We start from the raw sequence: 22,261 nt of genomic DNA on the forward strand, positions 1-22,261 counted from the left end.
GCCAACCTCTCGCATACAAGGATGCCCCCAACCATTGTTGTTATATTATTCGATAGATTCTCACAAAAGAATTACATGGATCAACCCAAAGCCACCTTCATGACGGTTTGTCACCGCACCTATATGTTTGATTATGTGCCCTAACCTCGCAATAACACATACCATCTAATCTGGTGGCCTCACAAAGCCACCCAACAATGAGTCGAGAGCACCGCCGGCCTAGCGACCTCAACACGCACCACATACGCCGCACTAGAATCCAACGACGGCATCTTCATGGTCCCGCCTTCAAGAGTGATCAATGCCTTTACCTTGCAGGACCCAACTATCATCGACGCCACCACGATGCCACACCCCGATACCATCATGCATGTGTCTATCATTGAGTATGCACGACGCCATACCATCGACACCCGACATCATCGATGTGGTATATGCAACACCGCTCCACCTGTTGGCCACTCCACCAAAGCACTTGCTCCAAAACAATGTGCCTAGGAGGGAGAACGACACCGAACGTCCAGTTATCATCCCATCTAGTAGATCCATATCTAGTGTTTCCTGAGCAGCCGAAGCGAGGTGACGCCGAGCCTTTTACCAAGAAATGACACCTAACACTTTGCCATCATCCGCATGGCCGAAATCAGTGTTGTTTTCACTGGCAGTCATGCCACTCCAAACCAATGGATGGCTAGATCCATGTGGAGCCGCAACATAGAGCTTGCGCAGCCGCTAGAATGCAAGCAGGAAACTACATCATCCCTCTTGGTCCCTCTATGCATCGTCGAATGGACCAAGGCCGACTCAACAACGGATCTAGGAGGAAATCAGATCTATGGAACACCGATGCTAACCATCTCCAAGAAGCACGCTAGAGATCCCGATAGTCCATGGACGTGACAACTAGCGCACATCCATGGCGCCACCTAGGCCGCCGCACGTGATCTCCCGCTCGCGCGCCCCTAGTCACACCAGGCCACCATCATTACCATCCTCCCGGTACCTTTGGAACAGGGCCTGCTGTCAGCTGCCACCACCATCATGGTCAATGCCGGTGACAGCGACATAAGGGGCCTTCGACATAGCTGCCTTTTGGCGGTGCTAGCATAGGGCCCGTGGAGTCAACATGGGGTGCGACGTGAGGGGTATGTCTCGGGAGGAGGATGGGATCGGGAGGAGGACGAAGTCTACACGAGGGTGGCAGTGGTAGGAGGAAATCAGGAGGACATTACACTATATGGTGTAATCTGGAGGAGGGTGGTGGTGTCACACAAAAGGAACATGAGTATATACTTAATTTGATGTAATTGTGAAGTTGTGTGCATTCGGTGTTGTTTAAGCCAGCTGGCCGGCCGTTGAGTATGTGTGTCTCATTCTTATCCATCTAATCACATGCACTGCAATATTTTTCTGGTATTAATTAAGTCCATCTATTTGTAATATATTTTCTACGTAGCTATTTACATGAAAAATAATTAATTAGCAGTTGATCCAACTGCTCCATTAGGGGACTCTTTGTCCTGGTCAATAGGCAATTATGTTCTCAGCCATGACTCTTGTATAGTGTTTTAGTGTCCTCCAAACAGCAAGCCACACAATCCCAAGGGAAAAAGTCTGATAGCAGCCAAAAATCAAACAAGTTTCCTTCTCGACATTGTCTTTCCTGCTAGGATTCAGAATCCTACTTGGTATGACGTTCTTAATTATTTCATGTAGTCCAAAATGCTGAAAATTATCAAAACTCTTCCGAGAAAATTTAAATATGGAGCATGCATAGACTGACAACAGTAATCAATTTCCAATAAAATTGGCAAGGGCGCAGACAATATATAAATGTATTATAACATACGTGCACGCTACATATCATTGTGGAAACTCTCTATGGCCTTATTACAAGCAGCAAGAGCAAATAAATAGGCTTGTGAGCTGACACACATGCACAAATGCATAACATATATGTAATTCAGACAAACACATGGTTCAACCAGAGTTGTCCCCAAACATTCAACAATTTATTGTAGGTAAACATTAACATAACTTGACCATAGCTTGAAGCAATGCATCATATGCATGTGAATGGCATCCATACTAGTAGCAGTGCACGCATATCATTTTATTCTACTCCTCCCATCGCGACATTGGCTCCCATTTCTTCCATCTTAGCAACAACTATCAAATTGAAATATTGAACTCCAATTAGCTCATGAGTTAATTTTGCATGGGAAGAGAATATAAGATGTATGTTTGTCTAAATTAATATGATTGAAGTTTTGAGATGGGACATGAAGTCAATCAAGTACTTTAATGAAAAATCATGGAAGGTTATACATATGTATTAGTCCACAAGACAATACATAGCTTGCATGCAGATATATCAAAGACATTGCACAAAGTTAGTTCAGTGAATTTACCCGAATCGGCAAGAATACAGGGAAACAACAAGTGTTCTTGCATATTATGTCGGAGCCACCTGCGGCAATACAAGCAAAACAACATGCTTTTGCCCGGCACTTACACAGCAGCTACATTGTGCTGCGGTGGTCGAGTGAACAGCGATGCTCAATATGAGCAGGCACATGATCGCCTTCAAAGTGGTAGTGCCAGTGAGCATCCTCTTGCCCTCCATTGTCTCCTTTTGTTGTTGCTACCTGTCTTGGTTACCAAGCTAGGTTTGTTTGTTGTGTGTTGAGAGATGCTTCTTGAATGGTTGTTGCACCTACAATTTATAGGCAGTTGTGTTACGTTATGATGGGAATAAGGTGTGAATGGGTGGGAATCAAGTATTATTCGATGTGTCACTGAAGATAATTAATGACTTAGTTTGGAATACATGATGAACGTTGTTTATTTTTGTACTGCCGCTCAGATGGAGCTGGATGATAGCTAGCGAGTCTAAACTATATATGATTATAGGATTAGTGTCATTTGTGAGTGCATGGATGTGTGTTTTTTATATTTTTAACCGGCAGGCCTTCTGTGACTAGGAGTACGGCTCGCTCTTATCCATCTATTCATATGCACTACAGATTCAATGAACTCGCAAGGATTTATTAATTCCATCGATCATACAAGTTGGACCAATTGGTGGTTGATGCAACTTATGCATTGTCCTACTTGTATCAAACTTGTTTTATGTGACACGGAAAATAGGATATAGTGATATAATGCAATGCACCGGGATTATCCTAAACATGGGAAACAATTCAAAAATGTAAAAATTGCACACATAGTCCCTTCAGTTGTCATCGCTTCGATAGAAATATTAAATTTGAAATATGACACTTTCAAGAAAATGTTTAGACCGTGGAAATTCGACAACCTGGAAGCCTAGCACTTTGCCAAGGCGCGACACAACGAATTGAATTATGTTCATGTGATAATGGCGCTCCCACGACAAAGGAAGCCGTAGAGAATCATGGTAAGTAGACATCTCATTTGTCTTGATCACAGCCCGAATGCAATAGCTACACCACTAGGAAAGTACAATCAAACATAGAAATATCATGAACAAATATTAGGCATGAACACTTTGAGGTACGCCGATGCGAACATTTGGGTGGGACAACATGGGAGCCGTGAGTTGGGTTCCAAAATATGAAAACGGCGGAGATATATCAACAACCCTCATGCTGTGTAGTCCTCGACAGGTATACACAAGGGGGAGAAGGGATGGTGTTGCGGGTGTCAGATCTTGTAAATGTAAACAAGGGAAGAGACATAAGATCCATACAAACTGCTAATCTATCTTGGTTTGACTTGACTCAAACGGAACATAATGTCGCTTCAAAGAAAGTGCAATTATTGTTGAGAATAGTCAATATATATATATATATATATATATATATATATATATATATATATATATATATATATATAATCCGTCGAAGATATTGTTTACGCCACTCAAGCTAGGCAAAACAAAACAGAAAAGACGATTCTGAAAAACGAAAAACCACCCGGAAGAACAATGGTTGAGATGGGCATGTGGTAAATATCTACCTAGTACTTAACTCAAGAGTAGACTATGTTTGCACATGAATCTTCCTTCTCTCATGATGTGGATCTAACATGATATATAGACTTTCAAATATATGGCGCGTAAGTCTCTAAATACAATAAAAGGTCGATACCTCGTCATAATCACTAGCATATATTAAGTTATCGATTATGTGCACTGAAAACAACATCGTACTTGGTCTAGCCTAATCACTGTCTTATGACGGACATATACTGTGTTTGTATTCCGTCTCTTTCCAACAATAATTGAACTTTCTTTGTAGGCCAACATGAAGTTCACTATCAACTCAACACCATGCAAAACAATTAATTACAAAGTATGCTTTCAGCATCATGTATATTAACAAATATCCAAAAAATTGCGGCAAGTCAAAATGGCTACATGTGCCAAATCTATGACTCGATCGGCCTGATGATGGTGTGGATCACACATGATATATAGAATTTGAAATATACCAATGGTAGGTTTATCTCTAAATACAATAAAGGATGGATTGCTCATCATGATCGCTAGCGTATATCAAGTTAGCTACTAAGTGTAATGAACACACCATCACGCTTGGGCTAGCCTAAACAATTTCTTATGACGTGTATATATTGTGCATTGATCGCCTTAGCATCTCGCCTCTTCTCGACAATAACTAAACTTTTTGTAGGCCAACATGTGACTTCTTCATACGACTTTTCTTAATAATAGTATAGTTTACCACAAGCATGGATCAGTATTTATAGACTAATTTGTTGTCCCGTCTCAAACTCAATGTATTCACCTACATCCTCCGACTAGAAATTGCTATCTCCTCCCCTTGTAATCAAAATTCAGAATGAAGAAGCACCCATATTCTCAAGTGCAAAATTTGCAACAGAAGCAGAATGTGAAATACAAGTATCATGCGTAATGTGAGAGGGGAGAAATGCAGCACACTGTTAGGTTTGCAGACCAGACCATCCTTTTGACATTTGTGTTACACGCTCCAAGATGGACCGTTGTTGGATTGCTCATCATGATCGCTAGCGTATACTAAGTAAGCTACTAATGTAATAAACACACCATCATGCTTGGGCTAGCGTAAACAATGTCTTATGATGTGTATATATTGTGCATTGATCGCCTTAGCATTTTGTCTCTTCTCAACAATAACTGAACTTCTTTTGTAGGCCAACATGTGACTTTTTCATAAGGATTTTCTAAATAATAGTATAGTTTACCACAAGCATGGATCCGTATTTATAGACTAATTTGTTGTCCCATCTCAAACTCAATGTACTGAGCTACGTCCTCCGACTAGAAATTGCTATCTCCTCTCTTGTAATCAAAATTCAAAATGAAGAAGCACACATATTCTCAGGTGCAAAATTTGCAATCGAAGCAGAATGGGAAATACAAGTATTATGCGTAATGTGAGAGGGGAGAAATGCAGCACACTATGAGTTTTGCAGACCAGACCAGCGCTTGACATTTGTGCATCATGGCTCCAAGATGGACCGTTGTCGGATCGTCACGACCAAAACCTTATATCTTCACACCTTCAACCGCCATTCACTCAACTAACCTACCCTCCATTAAAAGAATGTGCTTCACATTTGAAGGTTCAGGCTTCCAAAACTGAACACCATGACCAGCGAATTAGTGATATGAATAAATACCAAGCATGCTATGATATCTACCAGCTTATCCTAAATCGCACTGTACACGCTACTTCTTCCTAATCTCGCACATGCAATTCACTATCAATTCTAGAAGGGAAAAAAATAAATCACAAAGTTTGCTTTCAGCGTGATGTATGTAGTACCAATTTAACATAATAGAACACTCCTACTACTTAAGATAACAAAACCGTGAGTTCGATCAAGGAAAGCAAAAGGGGCATGGTGAAGCCTATGTTCGTCCTGAGAACAAATGCTGCTTGAGTTCATCCTTGGAGAACGCTTGCAATTTACCACCAAAGATTGACAAACATTGAGTAGCTACATTCTCGGTCTTCGCTTTAGTGGATCCTCCGTTATTGCTGTTGTTTCTAGTTTAAGGAGAGCAGGTGTGTTTGATTTGCTAGGTTTGTCGTTGGCAGCAAACTGTAGGATAACAAACATAACTACTTTAATATCAATTAGAGACCAGATAATTTGTACTTGTTCTAATTAATTTATAATGGTTGAGCTGGACACACATTGCAGATTATAATAAAATCTACTTTTTTCTTCTTCTCAAAACAGCTACCTTTCGTATCTCAATGACTCAACCGTGTCTGCGATGGTTTGGATTATTATTATTCCCAACGCGTGAACAATTTTCAGATTCAAAGTTTTTTCAAAGATTAAAATGTTTTGCCTTTGACCTATTATTAGATACCTATAATGTCGCTTTTCTTAAAATTTATTATCATGTTTAATTGACAACATTCTGGATTTTTACGTCAATTGTTTTTACCCATTAACATCAGTGGCAAATCTACATCACAAGTAGATATTATTTTTTATTATGTGAGTAATCGGTTGTGCTCGCCAGCAGGATGAAGCTGCAAAGAAAACAAATGGTATATTGTGTTGTAGCTGCATGGCACAACGGGTAACTCGTAACATTTCACTCATGTTGTAAGTCTCTCCGCAAGAAAGCATACTCTACATGCATTTTTTCATATATACCTGAAGATGTGCCATAAAGTAAATATTTTAGTTTCTTTTTGAAAATGATAATATATAACAATGAGATGATACAAAGTGTCATTACAAAGACGTAACGGTGTTTGACGGGTAAAGTGGCAATAAATTTCTACCGACCATCCTTGGGTACCGTGAGAAAACAATAGGCCTTATGCATGAAAGGAGGGAGTATTTATTTTGAAAAGGAAGTTGAAACCGCCAACCTCTGCTTACAAGGGTACCCCAACCATTGTTGTTATATTATTCGATAAATTCTCAAAAAGAATTACATGGGTCAACCCAAAGCCACCTTCATGACGGTTTGTCACAGCACCTATATGTTTGATTATGTGCCCGACCTCGCAATAACACATACCATCTAATCTGGTGGCCTCACCAAGCCAACCAACAACGAGTCGAGAGCATCGGCTGGTCTAGCAACCCCCAACACGCACCACATACGCCTGCACTAGAATCCAACTACGGCATCTTTCCTGGTCCCATATTCAAGAGCGATCAATGCCTTTACCTTGCAGACCCAACTATTATCGATGCCACCACGATGCCACACCCCGAGACTATCATGCATGTGTCTATCATCGAGTATGCACTACGCCATACCGTCGAAACCCGACGTCATCGATGTGGTATATGCAACACCACTCCACCTCTTGGCCACTCCGGCCAGCACTTGCTCCAAAATAGTGTGCCTTGGAGTATAGATTGTTTATCCAAGACTAGTGACTTGTATCGGACTTGTTTTTATATGCAAGGAAACATTACAGAAGTGATATGACGCAATAGACCAGGATTAATCTAAAAATGGCATACAACTCATAAAATATACACCTTTCCAAAAATTATTATATGTGACATAGTTTCCCAAAAAAATAACAAAATTGAAGTATGGCACTTTTAAAAAAAGTGATCTCAAGAATAGGTGTCATGTATGGTATATCCATGGCTAATGTGGTGATAATTTTTCCGTATTCGGCACACACATACCTGCAACTTGGCTTGGCTAATGTGAACAAGGCTCAATCATCAGGTTATGAAAATAAACGAGTTACTTAATTTGGAATTCGATCAATGTAAAGACTTCTAATGGCTACTTCATACATATATATTGAGACAACCTCGAGTCACAATCCCAAAATGAAGTTTACATTGATGATGAATGTTGTGTTGGTCTTTGTCATAACCAAGACACCTAAATGAAGCATCATGATTAGGATTATTAGCCTCTTAAATCAGTGCATGGGTGTGTGTTTCGTGTTATTTAAACCGGTGGGCCTATTGGTGACTAGGTGTGTGCCTTGTTCTTATCTATCTACTCACCTGCAAGGATTATGATATTTCATCGATCATAAAAGATAGACCAATTAGTGATTGATGCAACTGTTGCATTGTGCTAATGGTATCAAACTTGTTTTATATGACATAGAAACGTTAGATATAATGATATGATGCAATGCATCGGGATTAGCCTACAAATGAGAAACGATTCAAAAAATGGAAAACTTGCGCACATAGTCCTTTTACGAGACATGGTTTCCATAAAATATACCCAATTTGAAATATGACACTTTAACAAAGGTATTCTAAAAAATAGGTACTCTCATGGATAGCTTATCTTTGCTTTGAATGCAAATGACCAAGACGATGGCTATATCTATGGAAAATGTGATAATAAATTGACCATATTCAGCAGACACGTGCATCTTGGCACGGGTAATGTGAACACAGACTCCATCCGAAAATAAATGATTTACTTACTTAGGACTCCGATTGGTTTAAGGACATCTAAATGCTACTTATATATAGATGAAGACAACGTGGAGGTTCAATCACAGAACGAAGTCTACATTGGTAATGATTATTGGCTTAATCTTTATAAATGCCATCTCGCTCAAACAGAGACGGATGATAGCAAGCAACTTTCAACTATATATGATTATATGATTAGTATGTTGTGTCAATGCATGTGTGTGTGTGTTTTGTGTGCCGGCGACTAGGCATGTGGCTTGGTATTATCTATCTAATCACATGGACTTCTAATTAATTCAATGAACTACCAATTAGTGGTTGATGCAACTGATCCATGTGTCAGCTGTATCAACCTAGTTTTATATGACATAAAGGCATTATAGATACTAATATAAAGCAATGCGTCTGCACTAGCCTTAAAAAGAAATTATTCAAACAATGGAAAACATGCACACAAAGTCCTTTTCGTGTCATGGTTTCCATCAAAAAAAAATTAAAATATGGAAGTTGTAAAAATGATGTAATATCATGTATGGCTTATAACGGCTTTCAACCCAAATGACTAAGCTGTTGTCCATATTTATGGCTATCCTAGTGATAAGTTGCACATATTCGGTACACAAGTGTGTCTTGACATGGCTAAGGTGAGCATAGGCTCCATCAATTAGTTATGTTAATAAATGGGTTACTTAACTAGGACTCTAATCAGTGTGTCTACTTCCAATTGCTACGACTTATATATAGAGCGAGACGACAAGGAGAGACGATCAAAAAACAAAGTCTACAATGATGACGAGTGTTGCCTTAATTTTTGGAATAACCATCACGCTTAGATGGAGTTCCATGATATATCCAATGAGACAACCCGCCATGTACTCCTACTAAGCCTCTCATTGATACCTTTACAAATCAGATTCAACACTTCAACTTTGTCACCAGAACACATGCATTCACTCCAGTTCATCACCCGGATGAAACAAGCCAGACACAACTCTAAGCATAGCAAGCATAGCAAGGTAAAGCACATCATGGCTCAAGCATCTACCAGGTATGCTAGGTTGCAAGGTTTAGCTATTTACTGTGACAATGACAGGTCACGCAGAGGAATGGGTTCAACTACCGGGCAAAAGAATTTATCACGATGTGTCCTAGTGCAATAAATGAGATCAGGAGCGAGAACATGGGATTTCATCGGAATGCTTAAAAGGGGTGCTTGCCTTGTGGATCAGCGGAGGGATACACTCCTTCAGTTGGATACTCCCGAGTATCCTGTGGAGCGAAGCCTACCAATACAAACAATCACAATCAATACACGTCAAATGCAACAATATGATCCATGATCATGGCATGACATGGATATGATGGATGAGCTAATGCATCTAATATTGAATTGGTTGAAGCTGGTTTGAATCAAAGATTCAAATGCTACTTCAAAAAAGGTATTTTTAAATTACCTTTAAATGATTTGACCTGATTCTTAGGTATAGCTTGTTCTATCATGCATGAAAATAACACCAATGAATTTCTTGAATTTTTCTGATAATTTTTCATATATAAATTATTTTAATCTGAGTTACAGATTAATTTCTATGATTTTTCGAAGTTTATAACTATTTCTGAGATTTTATTTAAACCAAAATTAGAATTACTGCATCAACATGACATCACCAGGACAAACTCCACACGTCAGTGACACACGTGACACACGCACTAACTGAGTTATATTTAAACTATAGTCCTAATTATTGGTGTTGGGCCCACTGGTTAGTGGGTGTTTAGGGTTAGATAAATTAATTTATTCCGTTTAATTTAAATCCTAACTAACCAAAGGCTGGTCCCACATGCCAGAGATACAAGGATCAAACCACCTGGTCAAACCGGGTCAGCTCACCGGCGTTGAGCCACCGATGGCACCAGGAATGGCGGAGGGGGTCAGAAACCCACCTCCAGCGACCATTTGGCCGGTGGAGACCACCTACAGAACGGCCTCTAGCCCGCACATCCATTTGAGTAAGCCATAGGGGATGGGGTGGCCGGAGACATCGTCGGCGATGACCTAGGCGGCCACCGGAGCTCGGCCCTCGTCGAGATCGACGATACAAAGCGCGAAAGGACCGGAGCTAAGCACCTCGACACCTACGCGGCAACGCGAAGCCATTGGTGGCCTCGGTTAGGCTCGAGGACCACCGAAACCTCCCCGACGATGAGCTCCCGCAGTAGAGCTCTTCGGTAGTCGGTGGAAACGGCAGCTACGGCTCGCGAATGAAGGGGCAAAGGGGAGAAATGGGTTCTGCAGCTCACAAGGGTTGCAAAGGCGTCGAGAGCGGGCTCGAAGACGGCCTGACGACGGAGAATTCGACGGCGGTGACCTCGGTAACCTTAGAAAGAAAACGATGGCGGGACGGCGATTGGAGGTGCCCGGCTTCGGTTCCTCTGGCGTGCAGCTGCGTGGCGTCAAGGCGAAGCTACTCAGCACCTCGGGGACAAGAGGGAACGGCCAGGGCGACCTAGCGACGGCGAGCCAAAGGTGCGGCCATGGGGGAGAGAGGGGAGAATAATTTCGTATTCATAAAATTTATTATCATGATTAATTGACAACATTCTGGATTTTTACGTCAAATGTTTTTACCCATTAACATCAGTGGTACATCTACATCACAACTAGATATTTTTTTTTCATATGTGAGTAATCGGTTGTGCTCGTCCAGCAGGATGAAGCTGCAAAGAAAACAACTGGTATATCAGGCTGTGGCTGCATGGCACAAAGGGGTAACTCGTAACATTTCACTCATGTTGTAAATCTCGCCCCAAGAAAGCATACTCCGCATGCATTTTTTTCATATATACCAGAAGATGTGCCATAAAGTAAATATTCTAGTTTTTTTAAATGATAATATATAACAATGAGATGATACAAAGTGTCATTACAAAGACGTAACGGTGTTTGATGTGTAAAGTGGGCAATAAATTTCTCTACTGGACCATCCTTGGGTACCGTGAGAAAAACAATAGGCCTTGTGCGTGAAAGGAAGGAGTATTTATTTTGAAAAGGAAGTTGAAACCGCCAACCTCTGCATACAAGGATGCCCCCAACCATTGTTGTTATATTATTCGATAGATTCTCACAAAAGAATTACATGGATCAACCCAAAGCCACCTTCATGACGGTTTGTCACCGCACCTATATGTTTGATTATATGCCCTAACCTCGCAATAACACATACCATCTAATCTGGTGGCCTCACAAAGCCACCCAACAATGAGTCGAGAGCACCGGCCGGTCTAGCAGACCCTCAACACGCACCACATACGCCTGCACTAGAATCCAACGACGGCATCTTTCATGGTCCCGTCTTCAAGAGTGATCAATGCCTTTACCTTGCAGGACCCAACTATCATCGACGCCACCACGATGCCACACCCCCGATACCATCATGCATGTGTCTATCATTGAGTATGCACGACGCCATACCATCGACACCCGACATCATCGATGTGGTATATGCAACACCGCTCCACCTGTTGGCCACTCCAGCCAGCACTTGCTCCAAAACAATGTGCCTAGGAGGGAGAACGACACCGAACGTCCAGTTATCATCCCATCTAGTAGATCCATATCTAGTGTTTCCCCCGGAGCAGCCGAAGCGAGGTGACGTCGAAGCCTTTTACCAAGAAATGACACCTAACACTTTGCCATCATCCGGCATGGCCGAAATCAGTGTTGTTTTCACTGGCAGTCATGCCACTCCAAACCAATGGATGGCTAGATCCATGTGGAGCCGCAACATAGAGCTTGCGCAGCCGCTAGAATGCAAGCAGGAAACTACATCATCCCTCTTTGGTCCCTCTATGCATCGTCGAATGGACCAAGGCCGGACTCAACAACGGATCTAGGAGGAAATCAGATCTATGGAACACCGATGCTAACCATCTCCAAGAAGCACGCTAGAGATCCTGATAGTCCATGGACGTGACAACTAGCGCACATCCAGGGGCGTCACCTAGGCCGCCGCACGTGATCTCCCTGTTCGCGCCGCCCTAGTCACACCAGTGGGCCACCATCATTACCATCCTCCCCGGTACCTTTGGAACAGGGCCTGCTGTCAGGCTGCCACCACCATCATGGTCAATGCCGGTGACAGCGACATAAGGGGCCTTCGACATAGCTGCCTTTTGGCGGTGCTAGCATAGGGCCCGTGGAGTCAACATGGGGTGCGACGTGAGGGGTATGTCTGGGAGGAGGATGGGATCGGGAGGAGGACGAAGTCTACACGAGGGTGGCAGTGGTAGGAGGAAATCAGGAGGACATTACACTATATGGTGTAATCTGGAGGAGGGTGGTGGTGTCACACAAAAGGAACATGAGTATATACTTAATTTGATGTAATTGTGAAGTTGTGTGCATTCGGTGTTGTTTAAGCCAGCTGGCCGGCCGTTGAGTATGTGTGTCTCATTCTTATCCATCTAATCACATGCACTGCAATATTTTTCTGGTATTAATTAAGTCCATCTATTTGTAATATATTCTCTACGTAGCTATTTACATGAAAAAATAATTAATTAGCAGTTGATCCAACTGCTCCATTAGGGGACTCTTTGTCCTGGTCAATAGGCAATTATGTTCTCAGCCATGACTCTTGTATAGTGTTTTAGTGTCCTCCAAACAGCAAGCCACACAATCCCAAGGGAAAAAAAGTCTGATAGCAGCCAAAAATCAAACAAGTTTCCTTCTCGACATTGTCTTTCCTGCTAGGATTCAGAATCCTACTTGGTATGACGTTCTTAATTATTTCATGTAGTCCAAAGTGCTGAAAATTATCAAAACTCTTCCGAGAAAATTTAAATATGGAGCATGCATAGACTGACAACAGTAATCAATTTCCAATAAAATTGGCAAGGGCGCAGACAATATATAAATGTATTATAACATACGTGCACGCTACATATCATTGTGGAAACTCTCTATGGCCTTATTACAAGCAGCAAGAGCAAATAAATAGGCTTGTGAGCTGACACACATGCACAAATGCATAACATATATGTAATTCAGACAAACACATGGTTCAACCAGAGTTGTCCCCAAACATTCAACAATTTATTGTAGGTAAACATTAACATAACTTGACCATAGCTTGAAGCAATGCATCATATGCATGTGAATGGCATCCATACTAGTAGCAGTGCACGCATATCATTTTATTCTACTCCTCCCATCGCGACATTGGCTCCCATTTCTTCCATCTTAGCAACAACTATCAAATTGAAATATTGAACTCCAATTAGCTCATGAGTTAATTTTGCATGGGAAGAGAATATAAGATGTATGTTTGTCGAAATTAATATGATTGAAGTTTTGAGATGGGACATGAAGTCAATCAAGTACTTTAATGAAAAATCATGGAAGGTTATACATATGTATTAGTCCACAAGACAATACATAGCTTGCATGCAGATATATCAAAGACATTGCACAAAGTTAGTTCAGTGAATTTACCCGAATCGGCAAGAATACAGGGGAAACAACAAGTGTTCTTGCATATTATGTCGGAGCCACCTGCGGCAATACAAGCAAAACAACATGCTTTTGCCCGGGCACTTACACAGCAGCTACATTGTGCTGCGGCGGTCGAGTGAACAGCGATGCTCAATATGAGCAGGCACATGATCGCCTTCAAAGTGGTAGTGCCAGTGAGCATCCTCTTGCCCTCCATTGTCTCCTTTTGTTGTTGCTACCTGTCTTGGTTACCAAGCTAGGTTTGTTTGTTGTGTGTTGAGAGATGCTTCTTGAATGGTTGTTGCACCTACAATTTATAGGCAGTTGTGTTACGTTATGATGGGAATAAGGTGTGAATGGGTGGGAATCAAGTATTATTCGATGTGTCACTGAAGATAATTAATGACTTAGTTTGGAATACATGATGAACGTTGGCTTTATTTTTGTACTCGCCGTGCTCAGATGGAGCTGGATGATAGCTAGCGAGTCTAAACTATATATGATTATAGGATTAGTGTCATTTGTGAGTGCATGGATGTGTGTTTTTTATATTTTTAACCGGCAGGCCTTCTGTGACTAGGAGTACGGCTCGTTCTTATCCATCTATTCATATGCACTACAGATTCAATGAACTCGCAAGGATTTATTAATTCCATCGATCATACAAGTTGGACCAATTGGTGGTTGATGCAACTTATGCATTGTCCTACTTGTATCAAACTTGTTTTATGTGACACGGAAAAATAGGATATAGTGATATAATGCAATGCACCGGGATTATCCTAAACATGGGAAACAATTCAAAAATGTAAAAATTGCACACATAGTCCCTTCAGTTGTCATCGTTTCGATAGAAATATTAAATTTGAAATATGACACTTTCAAGAAAATGTTTAGACCGTGGAAATTCGGACAACCTGGAAGCCTAGCACTTTGCCAAGGCGTCGACACAACGAATTGAATTATGTTCATGTGATAATGGCGCTCCCACGACAAAGGAAGCCGTAGAGAATCATGGTAAGTAGACATCTCATTTGTCTTGATCACAGCCCGAATGCAATAGCTACACCACTAGGAAAGTACAATCAAACATAGAAATATCATGAACAAATATTAGGCATGAACACTTTGAGGTACGCCGATGCGAACATTTGGGTGGGACAACATGGGAGCCGTGAGTTGGGTTCCAAAATATGAAAAACGGCGGAGATATATCAACAACCCCTCATGCTGTGTAGTCCTCGACAGGTATACACAAGGGGGGAGAAGGGATGGTGTTGCGGGTGTCAGATCTTGTAAATGTAAACAAGGGAAGAGACATAAGATCCATACAAACTGCTAATCTATCTTGGTTTGACTTGACTCAAACGGAACATAATGTCGTCTTCAAAGAAAGTGCAATTATTGTTGAGAATAGTCAATATATATATATATATATATATATATATATATATATATATATATATATATATATATATATATATATCCGTCGTAAGATATTGTTTACGCTCACTCAAGCTAGGCAAAACAAAACAGAAAAGACGATTCTAAAAAAACGAAAAAAACCACCCGGAAGAACAATGGTTGAGATGGGCATGTGGTAAATATCTACCTAGTACTTAACTCAAGAGTAGACTATGTTTGCACATGAATCTTCCTTCTCTCATGATGTGGATCTAACATGATATATAGACTTTCAAATATATGGCGCGTAAGTCTCTAAATACAATAAAAGGTCGATACCTCGTCATAATCACTAGCATATATTAAGTTATCGATTATGTGCACTGAAAACAACATCGTACTTGGTCTAGCCTAATCACTGTCTTATGACGGACATATACTGTGTTTGTATTCCGTCTCTTTCCAACAATAATTGAACTTTCTTTGTAGGCCAACATGAAGTTCACTATCAACTCAACACCATGCAAAACAATTAATTACAAAGTATGCTTTCAGCATCATGTATATTAACAAATATCCAAAAAAATTGCGGCAAGTCAAAATGGCTACATGTGCCAAATCTATGACTCGATCGCGTCTGATGATGGTGTGGATCACACATGATATATAGAATTTGAAATATACCAATGGTAGGTTTATCTCTAAATACAATAAAGGATGGATTGCTCATCATGATCGCTAGCGTATATCAAGTTAGCTACTAAGTGTAATGAACACACCATCACGCTTGGGCTAGCCTAAACAATTTCTTATGACGTGTATATATTGTGCATTGATCGTCTTAGCATCTCGTCTCTTCTCGACAATAACTAAACTTCTTTTGTAGGCCAACATGTGACTTCTTCATACGACTTTTCTTAATAATAGTATAGTTTACCACAAGCATGGATCAGTATTTATAGACTAATTTGTTGTCCCGTCTCAAACTCAATGTATTCACCTACATCCTCCGACTAGAAATTGCTATCTCCTCTCTCTTGTAATCAAAATTCAGAATGAAGAAGCACCCATATTCTCAAGTGCAAAATTTGCAACAGAAGCAGAATGTGAAATACAAGTATCATGCGTAATGTGAGAGGGGAGAAATGCAGCACACTGTTAGGTTTGCAGACCAGACCATCCTTTTGACATTTGTGTTACACGTCTCCAAGATGGACCGTTGTTGGATTGCTCATCATGATCGCTAGCGTATACTAAGTAAGCTACTAAGTGTAATAAACACACCATCATGCTTGGGCTAGCGTAAACAATGTCTTATGATGTGTATATATTGTGCATTGATCGTCTTAGCATTTTGTCTCTTCTCAACAATAACTGAACTTCTTTTGTAGGCCAACATGTGACTTTTTCATAAGGATTTTCTAAATAATAGTATAGTTTACCACAAGCATGGATCCGTATTTATAGACTAATTTGTTGTCCCATCTCAAACTCAATGTACTGAGCTACGTCCTCCGACTAGAAATTGCTATCTCCTCTCTCTTGTAATCAAAATTCAAAATGAAGAAGCACACATATTCTCAGGTGCAAAATTTGCAATTGAAGCAGAATGGGAAATACAAGTATTATGCGTAATGTGAGAGGGGAGAAATGCAGCACACTATGAGTTTTGCAGACCAGACCAGCGTCTTGACATTTGTGCATCATGGCTCCAAGATGGACCGTTGTCGGATCGTCACGACCAAAACCTTATATCTTCACACCTTCAACCGCCATTCACTCAACTAACCTACCCCTCCATTAAAAGAATGTGCTTCACATTTGAAGGTTCAGGCTTCCAAAACTGAACACCATGACCAGTGAATTAGTGATATGAATAAATACCAAGCATGCTATGATATCTACCAGCTTATCCTAAATCGCACTGTACACGCTACTTCTTCCTAATCTCGCACATGCAATTCACTATCAATTCTAGAATGGAAAAAAATAAATCACAAAGTTTGCTTTCAGCGTGATGTATGTAGTACCAATTTAACATAATAGAACACTCCTACTACTTAAGATAACAAAAACCGTGAGTTCGATCAAGGAAAGCAAAAGGGGCATGGTGAAGCCTATGTTCGTTCCTGGAGAACAAATGCTGCTTGAGTTCATCCTTGGAGAACGCTTGCAATTTACCACCAAAGATTGACAAACATTGAGTAGCTACATTCTCGGTCTTCGTTTTAGTGGATCCTCCGTTATTGCTGTTGTTTCTAGTTTAAGGAGAGCAGGTGTGTTTGATTTGCTAGGTTTGTCGTTGGCAGCAAACTGTAGGATAACAAACATAACTACTTTAATATCAATTAGAGACCAGATAATTTGTACTTGTTCTAATTAATTTATAATGGTTGAGCTGGACACACATTGCAGATTATAATAAAATCTACTTTTTTCTTCTTCTCAAAACAGCTACCTGTTCGTATCTCAATGACTCAACCGTGTCTGGCGATGGTTTGGATTATTATTATTCCCAACGCGTGAACAATTTTCAGATTCAAAGTTTTTTCAAAGATTAAAATGTTTTGCCTTTGACCTATTATTAGATACCTATAATGTCGTTTTCTTAAAATTTATTATCATGTTTAATTGACAACATTCTGGATTTTTACGTCAATTGTTTTTACCCATTAACATCAGTGGCAAATCTACATCACAAGTAGATATTATTTTTTTATTATGTGAGTAATCGGTTGTGCTCGCCCAGCAGGATGAAGCTGCAAAGAAAACAAATGGTATATTGTGTTGTAGCTGCATGGCACAACGGGGTAACTCGTAACATTTCACTCATGTTGTAAGTCTCTCCGCAAGAAAGCATACTCTACATGCATTTTTTCATATATACCTGAAGATGTGCCATAAAGTAAATATTTTAGTTTCTTTTTGAAAAATGATAATATATAACAATGAGATGATACAAAGTGTCATTACAAAGACGTAACGGTGTTTGACGGGTAAAGTGGGCAATAAATTTCTCTACTGGACCATCCTTGGGTACCGTGAGAAAAACAATAGGCCTTATGCATGAAAGGAGGGAGTATTTATTTTGAAAAGGAAGTTGAAACCGCCAACCTCTGCTTACAAGGGTACCCCCAACCATTGTTGTTATATTATTCGATAAATTCTCAAAAAAGAATTACATGGGTCAACCCAAAGCCACCTTCATGACGGTTTGTCACAGCACCTATATGTTTGATTATGTGCCCTGACCTCGCAATAACACATACCATCTAATCTGGTGGCCTCACCAAGCCAACCAACAACGAGTCGAGAGCATCGGCTGGTCTAGCAACCCTCAACACGCACCACATACGCCTGCACTAGAATCCAACTACGGCATCTTTCCTGGTCCCATATTCAAGAGCGATCAATGCCTTTACCTTGCAGGACCCAACTATTATCGATGCCACCACGATGCCACACCCCCGAGACTATCATGCATGTGTCTATCATCGAGTATGCACTACGCCATACCGTCGAAACCCGACGTCATCGATGTGGTATATGCAACACCACTCCACCTCTTGGCCACTCCGGCCAGCACTTGCTCCAAAATAGTGTGCCTTGGAGGGAGAACGGCACCGAATGTCCAGTCATCATCCCAGGTGGTCGAGTGAACAGCGATGCTTAATATGAGCAGGCACATGATCGCCTTCAAAGTGGTAGTGCCAGTGAGCATCCTCTTGCCCTCCATTGTCTCCTTTTGTTGTTGCTACCTGTCTTGGTTACCAAGCTAGGTTTGTTTGTTTTCTGTTGAGAGATGCTTCTTGAATGGGTATTGCGCCTACAATTATAGGCAGTTGTGTTATGTTATGATGGGAATAAGGTGTGAATGGGTGGGAATCAAGTAGTATTCCATGTGTCACTAAAGATAATTGATGACTTAGTTTGGAATACATGATAAATCCATTCACACGTATCTAGCGGAAGAAACACTACTTTACATATCATATTCAATGTTAGGGAGAAAGCAAGAACCACACCAATAGTGTGCAATGAGACACCCAAAGTTAGCCGTATCAGGGGAGGACCTACAATATTACTAGTCCGGAAGGGACAACGGTGAATGCAAGTAACTCTATCCCGTCAGAGATTGTTTTTAGGTAGCAACTTTTGGTGTTGAATATAGCTTTATGGACATATGTATGGACTTGTGCTAATACAATTTCAGCATTTTATTCATATATATTTTGCTCAATATTGATTGGAAGCGAGATAGCTAGTTGGTTCACTATGATAGACCTTTCGCAATGTTTATCTTCTCCTTGGTGTTGGAGATCATATGATAAGTATGACATATGTACAACTTGATCCCAAGTCTTCATATGCCAATCCCCAAACTTAGAACTTGCACGTACTAAACACGACAATTACTACCCCTTTTTTGTCAAGCAACCTTTTTCTATTTTATTTGTTCATGAATATCACAATGCCATTTTAACAAACAATATATTTTTATTCAGCTAGCGAAGGGTGCCAACACTCAATTTTTATCCAAGACATGAAAAGTGTATATGTATATAAACATTAGAGAAAGTGATATGATGCAATACTAGCGAGTTGTATCAAACTTTTCATATACATTTTTTATCGAAGAATCCATGTTTATAGATTGTTTATCCAAGACTAGTGACTTGTATCGGACTTGTTTTTATATGCAAGGAAACATTACAGAAGTGATATGACGCAATAGACCAGGATTAATCTAAAAATGGCATACAACTCATAAAATATACACCTTTCCAAAAATTATTATATGTGACATAGTTTCCCAAAAAAATAACAAAATTGAAGTATGGCACTTTTAAAAAAAGTGATCTCAAGAATAGGTGTCATGTATGGTATATCCATGGCTAATGTGGTGATAATTTTTCCGTATTCGGCACACACATACCTGCAACTTGGCTTGGCTAATGTGAACAAGGCTCAATCATCAGGTTATGAAAATAAACGAGTTACTTAATTTGGAATTCGATCAATGTAAAGACTTCTAATGGCTACTTCATACATATATATTGAGACAACCTCGAGTCACAATCCCAAAATGAAGTTTACATTGATGATGAATGTTGTGTTGGTCTTTGTAATAACCAACACACCTAAATGAAGCATCATGATTAGGATTATTAGCCTCTTAAATCAGTGCATGGGTGTGTGTTTCGTGTTATTTAAACCGGTGGGCCTATTGGTGACTAGGTGTGTGCCTTGTTCTTATCTATCTACTCACCTGCAAGGATTATGATATTTCATCAATCATAAAAGATAGACCAATTAGTGATTGATGCAACTGTTGCATTGTGCTAATGGTATCAAACTTGTTTTATATGACATAGAAACGTTAGATATAATGATATGATGCAATGCATCGGGATTAGCCTACAAATGAGAAACGATTCAAAAAATGGAAAACTTGCGCACATAGTCCTTTTACGAGACATGGTTTCCATAAAATATACCCAATTTGAAATATGACACTTTAACAAAGGTATTCTAAAAAATAGGTACTCTCATGGATAGCTTATCTTTGCTTTGAATGCAAATGACCAAGACGATGGCTATATCTATGGAAAATGTGATAATAAATTGACCATATTCAGCAGACACGTGCATCTTGGCACGGGTAATGTGAACACAGACTCCATCCGAAAATAAATGATTTACTTACTTAGGACTCCGATTGGTTTAAGGACATCTAAATGCTACTTATATATAGATGAAGACAACGTGGAGGTTCAATCACAGAACCAAGTCTACATTGGTAATGATTATTGGCTTAATCTTTATAAATGCCATCTCGCTCAAACAGAGACGGATGATAGCAAGCAACTTTCAACTATATATGATTATATGATTAGTATGTTGTGTCAATGCATGTGTGTGTGTGTGTTTTGTGTGCCGGCGACTAGGCATGTGGCTTGGTATTATCTATCTGATCACATGGATTTCTAATTAATTCAATGAACTACCAATTAGTGGTTGATGCAACTGATCCATGTGTCAGCTGTATCAACCTAGTTTTATATGACATAAAGGCATTATAGATACTAATATAAAGCAATGCGTCTGCACTAGCCTTAAAAAGAAATTATTCAAACAATGGAAAACATGCACACAAAGTCCTTTTCGTGTCATGGTTTCCATCAAAAAAAAATTAAAATATGGAAGTTGTAAAAATGAGGTAATATCATGTATGGCTTATAACGGCTTTCAACCCAAATGACTAAGCTGTTGTCCATATTTATGGCTATCCTAGTGATAAGTTGCACATATTCGGTACACAAGTGTGTCTTGACATGGCTAAGGTGAGCATAGGCTCCATCAATTAGTTATGTTAATAAATGGGTTACTTAACTAGGACTCTAATCAGTGTGTCTACTTCCAATTGCTACGACTTATATATAGAGCGAGACGACAAGGAGAGACGATCAAAAAACAAAGTCTACAATGATGACGAGTGTTGCCTTAATTTTTGGAATAACCATCACGCTTAGATGGAGTTCCATGATATATCCAATGAGACAACCCGCCATGTACTCCTACTAAGCCTCTCATTGATACCTTTACAAATCAGATTCAACACTTCAACTTTGTCACCAGAACACATGCATTCACTCCAGTTCATCACCCGGATGAAACAAGCCAGACACAACTCTAAGCATAACAAGCATAGCAAGGTAAAGCACATCATGGCTCAAGCATCTACCAGGTATGCTAGGTTGCAAGGTTTAGCTATTTACTGTGACAATGATAGGTCATGCAGAGGAATGGGTTCAACTACCGGGCAAAAGAATTTATCACGATGTGTCCTAGTGCAATAAATGAGATCAGGAGCGAGAACATGGGATTTCATCGGAATGCTTAAAAGGGGTGCTTGCCTTGTGGATCAGCGGAGGGATA

At 40.1% G+C, this 22,261-nt stretch overlaps 2 long non-coding RNA genes across 2 annotated transcripts; both read right to left on the bottom strand.

The window, feature by feature from the left end:
• Window positions 1–1,802: 1,802 nt before the first annotated feature.
• Window positions 1,803–2,500, bottom strand: LOC123412751. Its single transcript, XR_006613592.1, has 2 exons — window positions 2,412–2,500; window positions 1,803–2,169 (listed from the first exon to the last, which is right to left on the bottom strand). It is a non-coding gene; the product is annotated as an uncharacterized LOC123412751 (long non-coding RNA).
• Window positions 2,501–13,309: 10,809 nt separating this feature from the next.
• On the bottom strand, window positions 13,310–14,209 carry LOC123412700. Its single transcript, XR_006613577.1, has 2 exons — window positions 13,919–14,209; window positions 13,310–13,676 (listed from the first exon to the last, which is right to left on the bottom strand). It is a non-coding gene; the product is annotated as an uncharacterized LOC123412700 (long non-coding RNA).
• Window positions 14,210–22,261: the final 8,052 nt, after the last annotated feature.

This window comes from Hordeum vulgare, chromosome 7H (assembly GCF_904849725.1).
Source record: "Hordeum vulgare subsp. vulgare chromosome 7H, MorexV3_pseudomolecules_assembly, whole genome shotgun sequence".
Lineage (NCBI taxonomy): Eukaryota > Viridiplantae > Streptophyta > Magnoliopsida > Poales > Poaceae > Hordeum > Hordeum vulgare.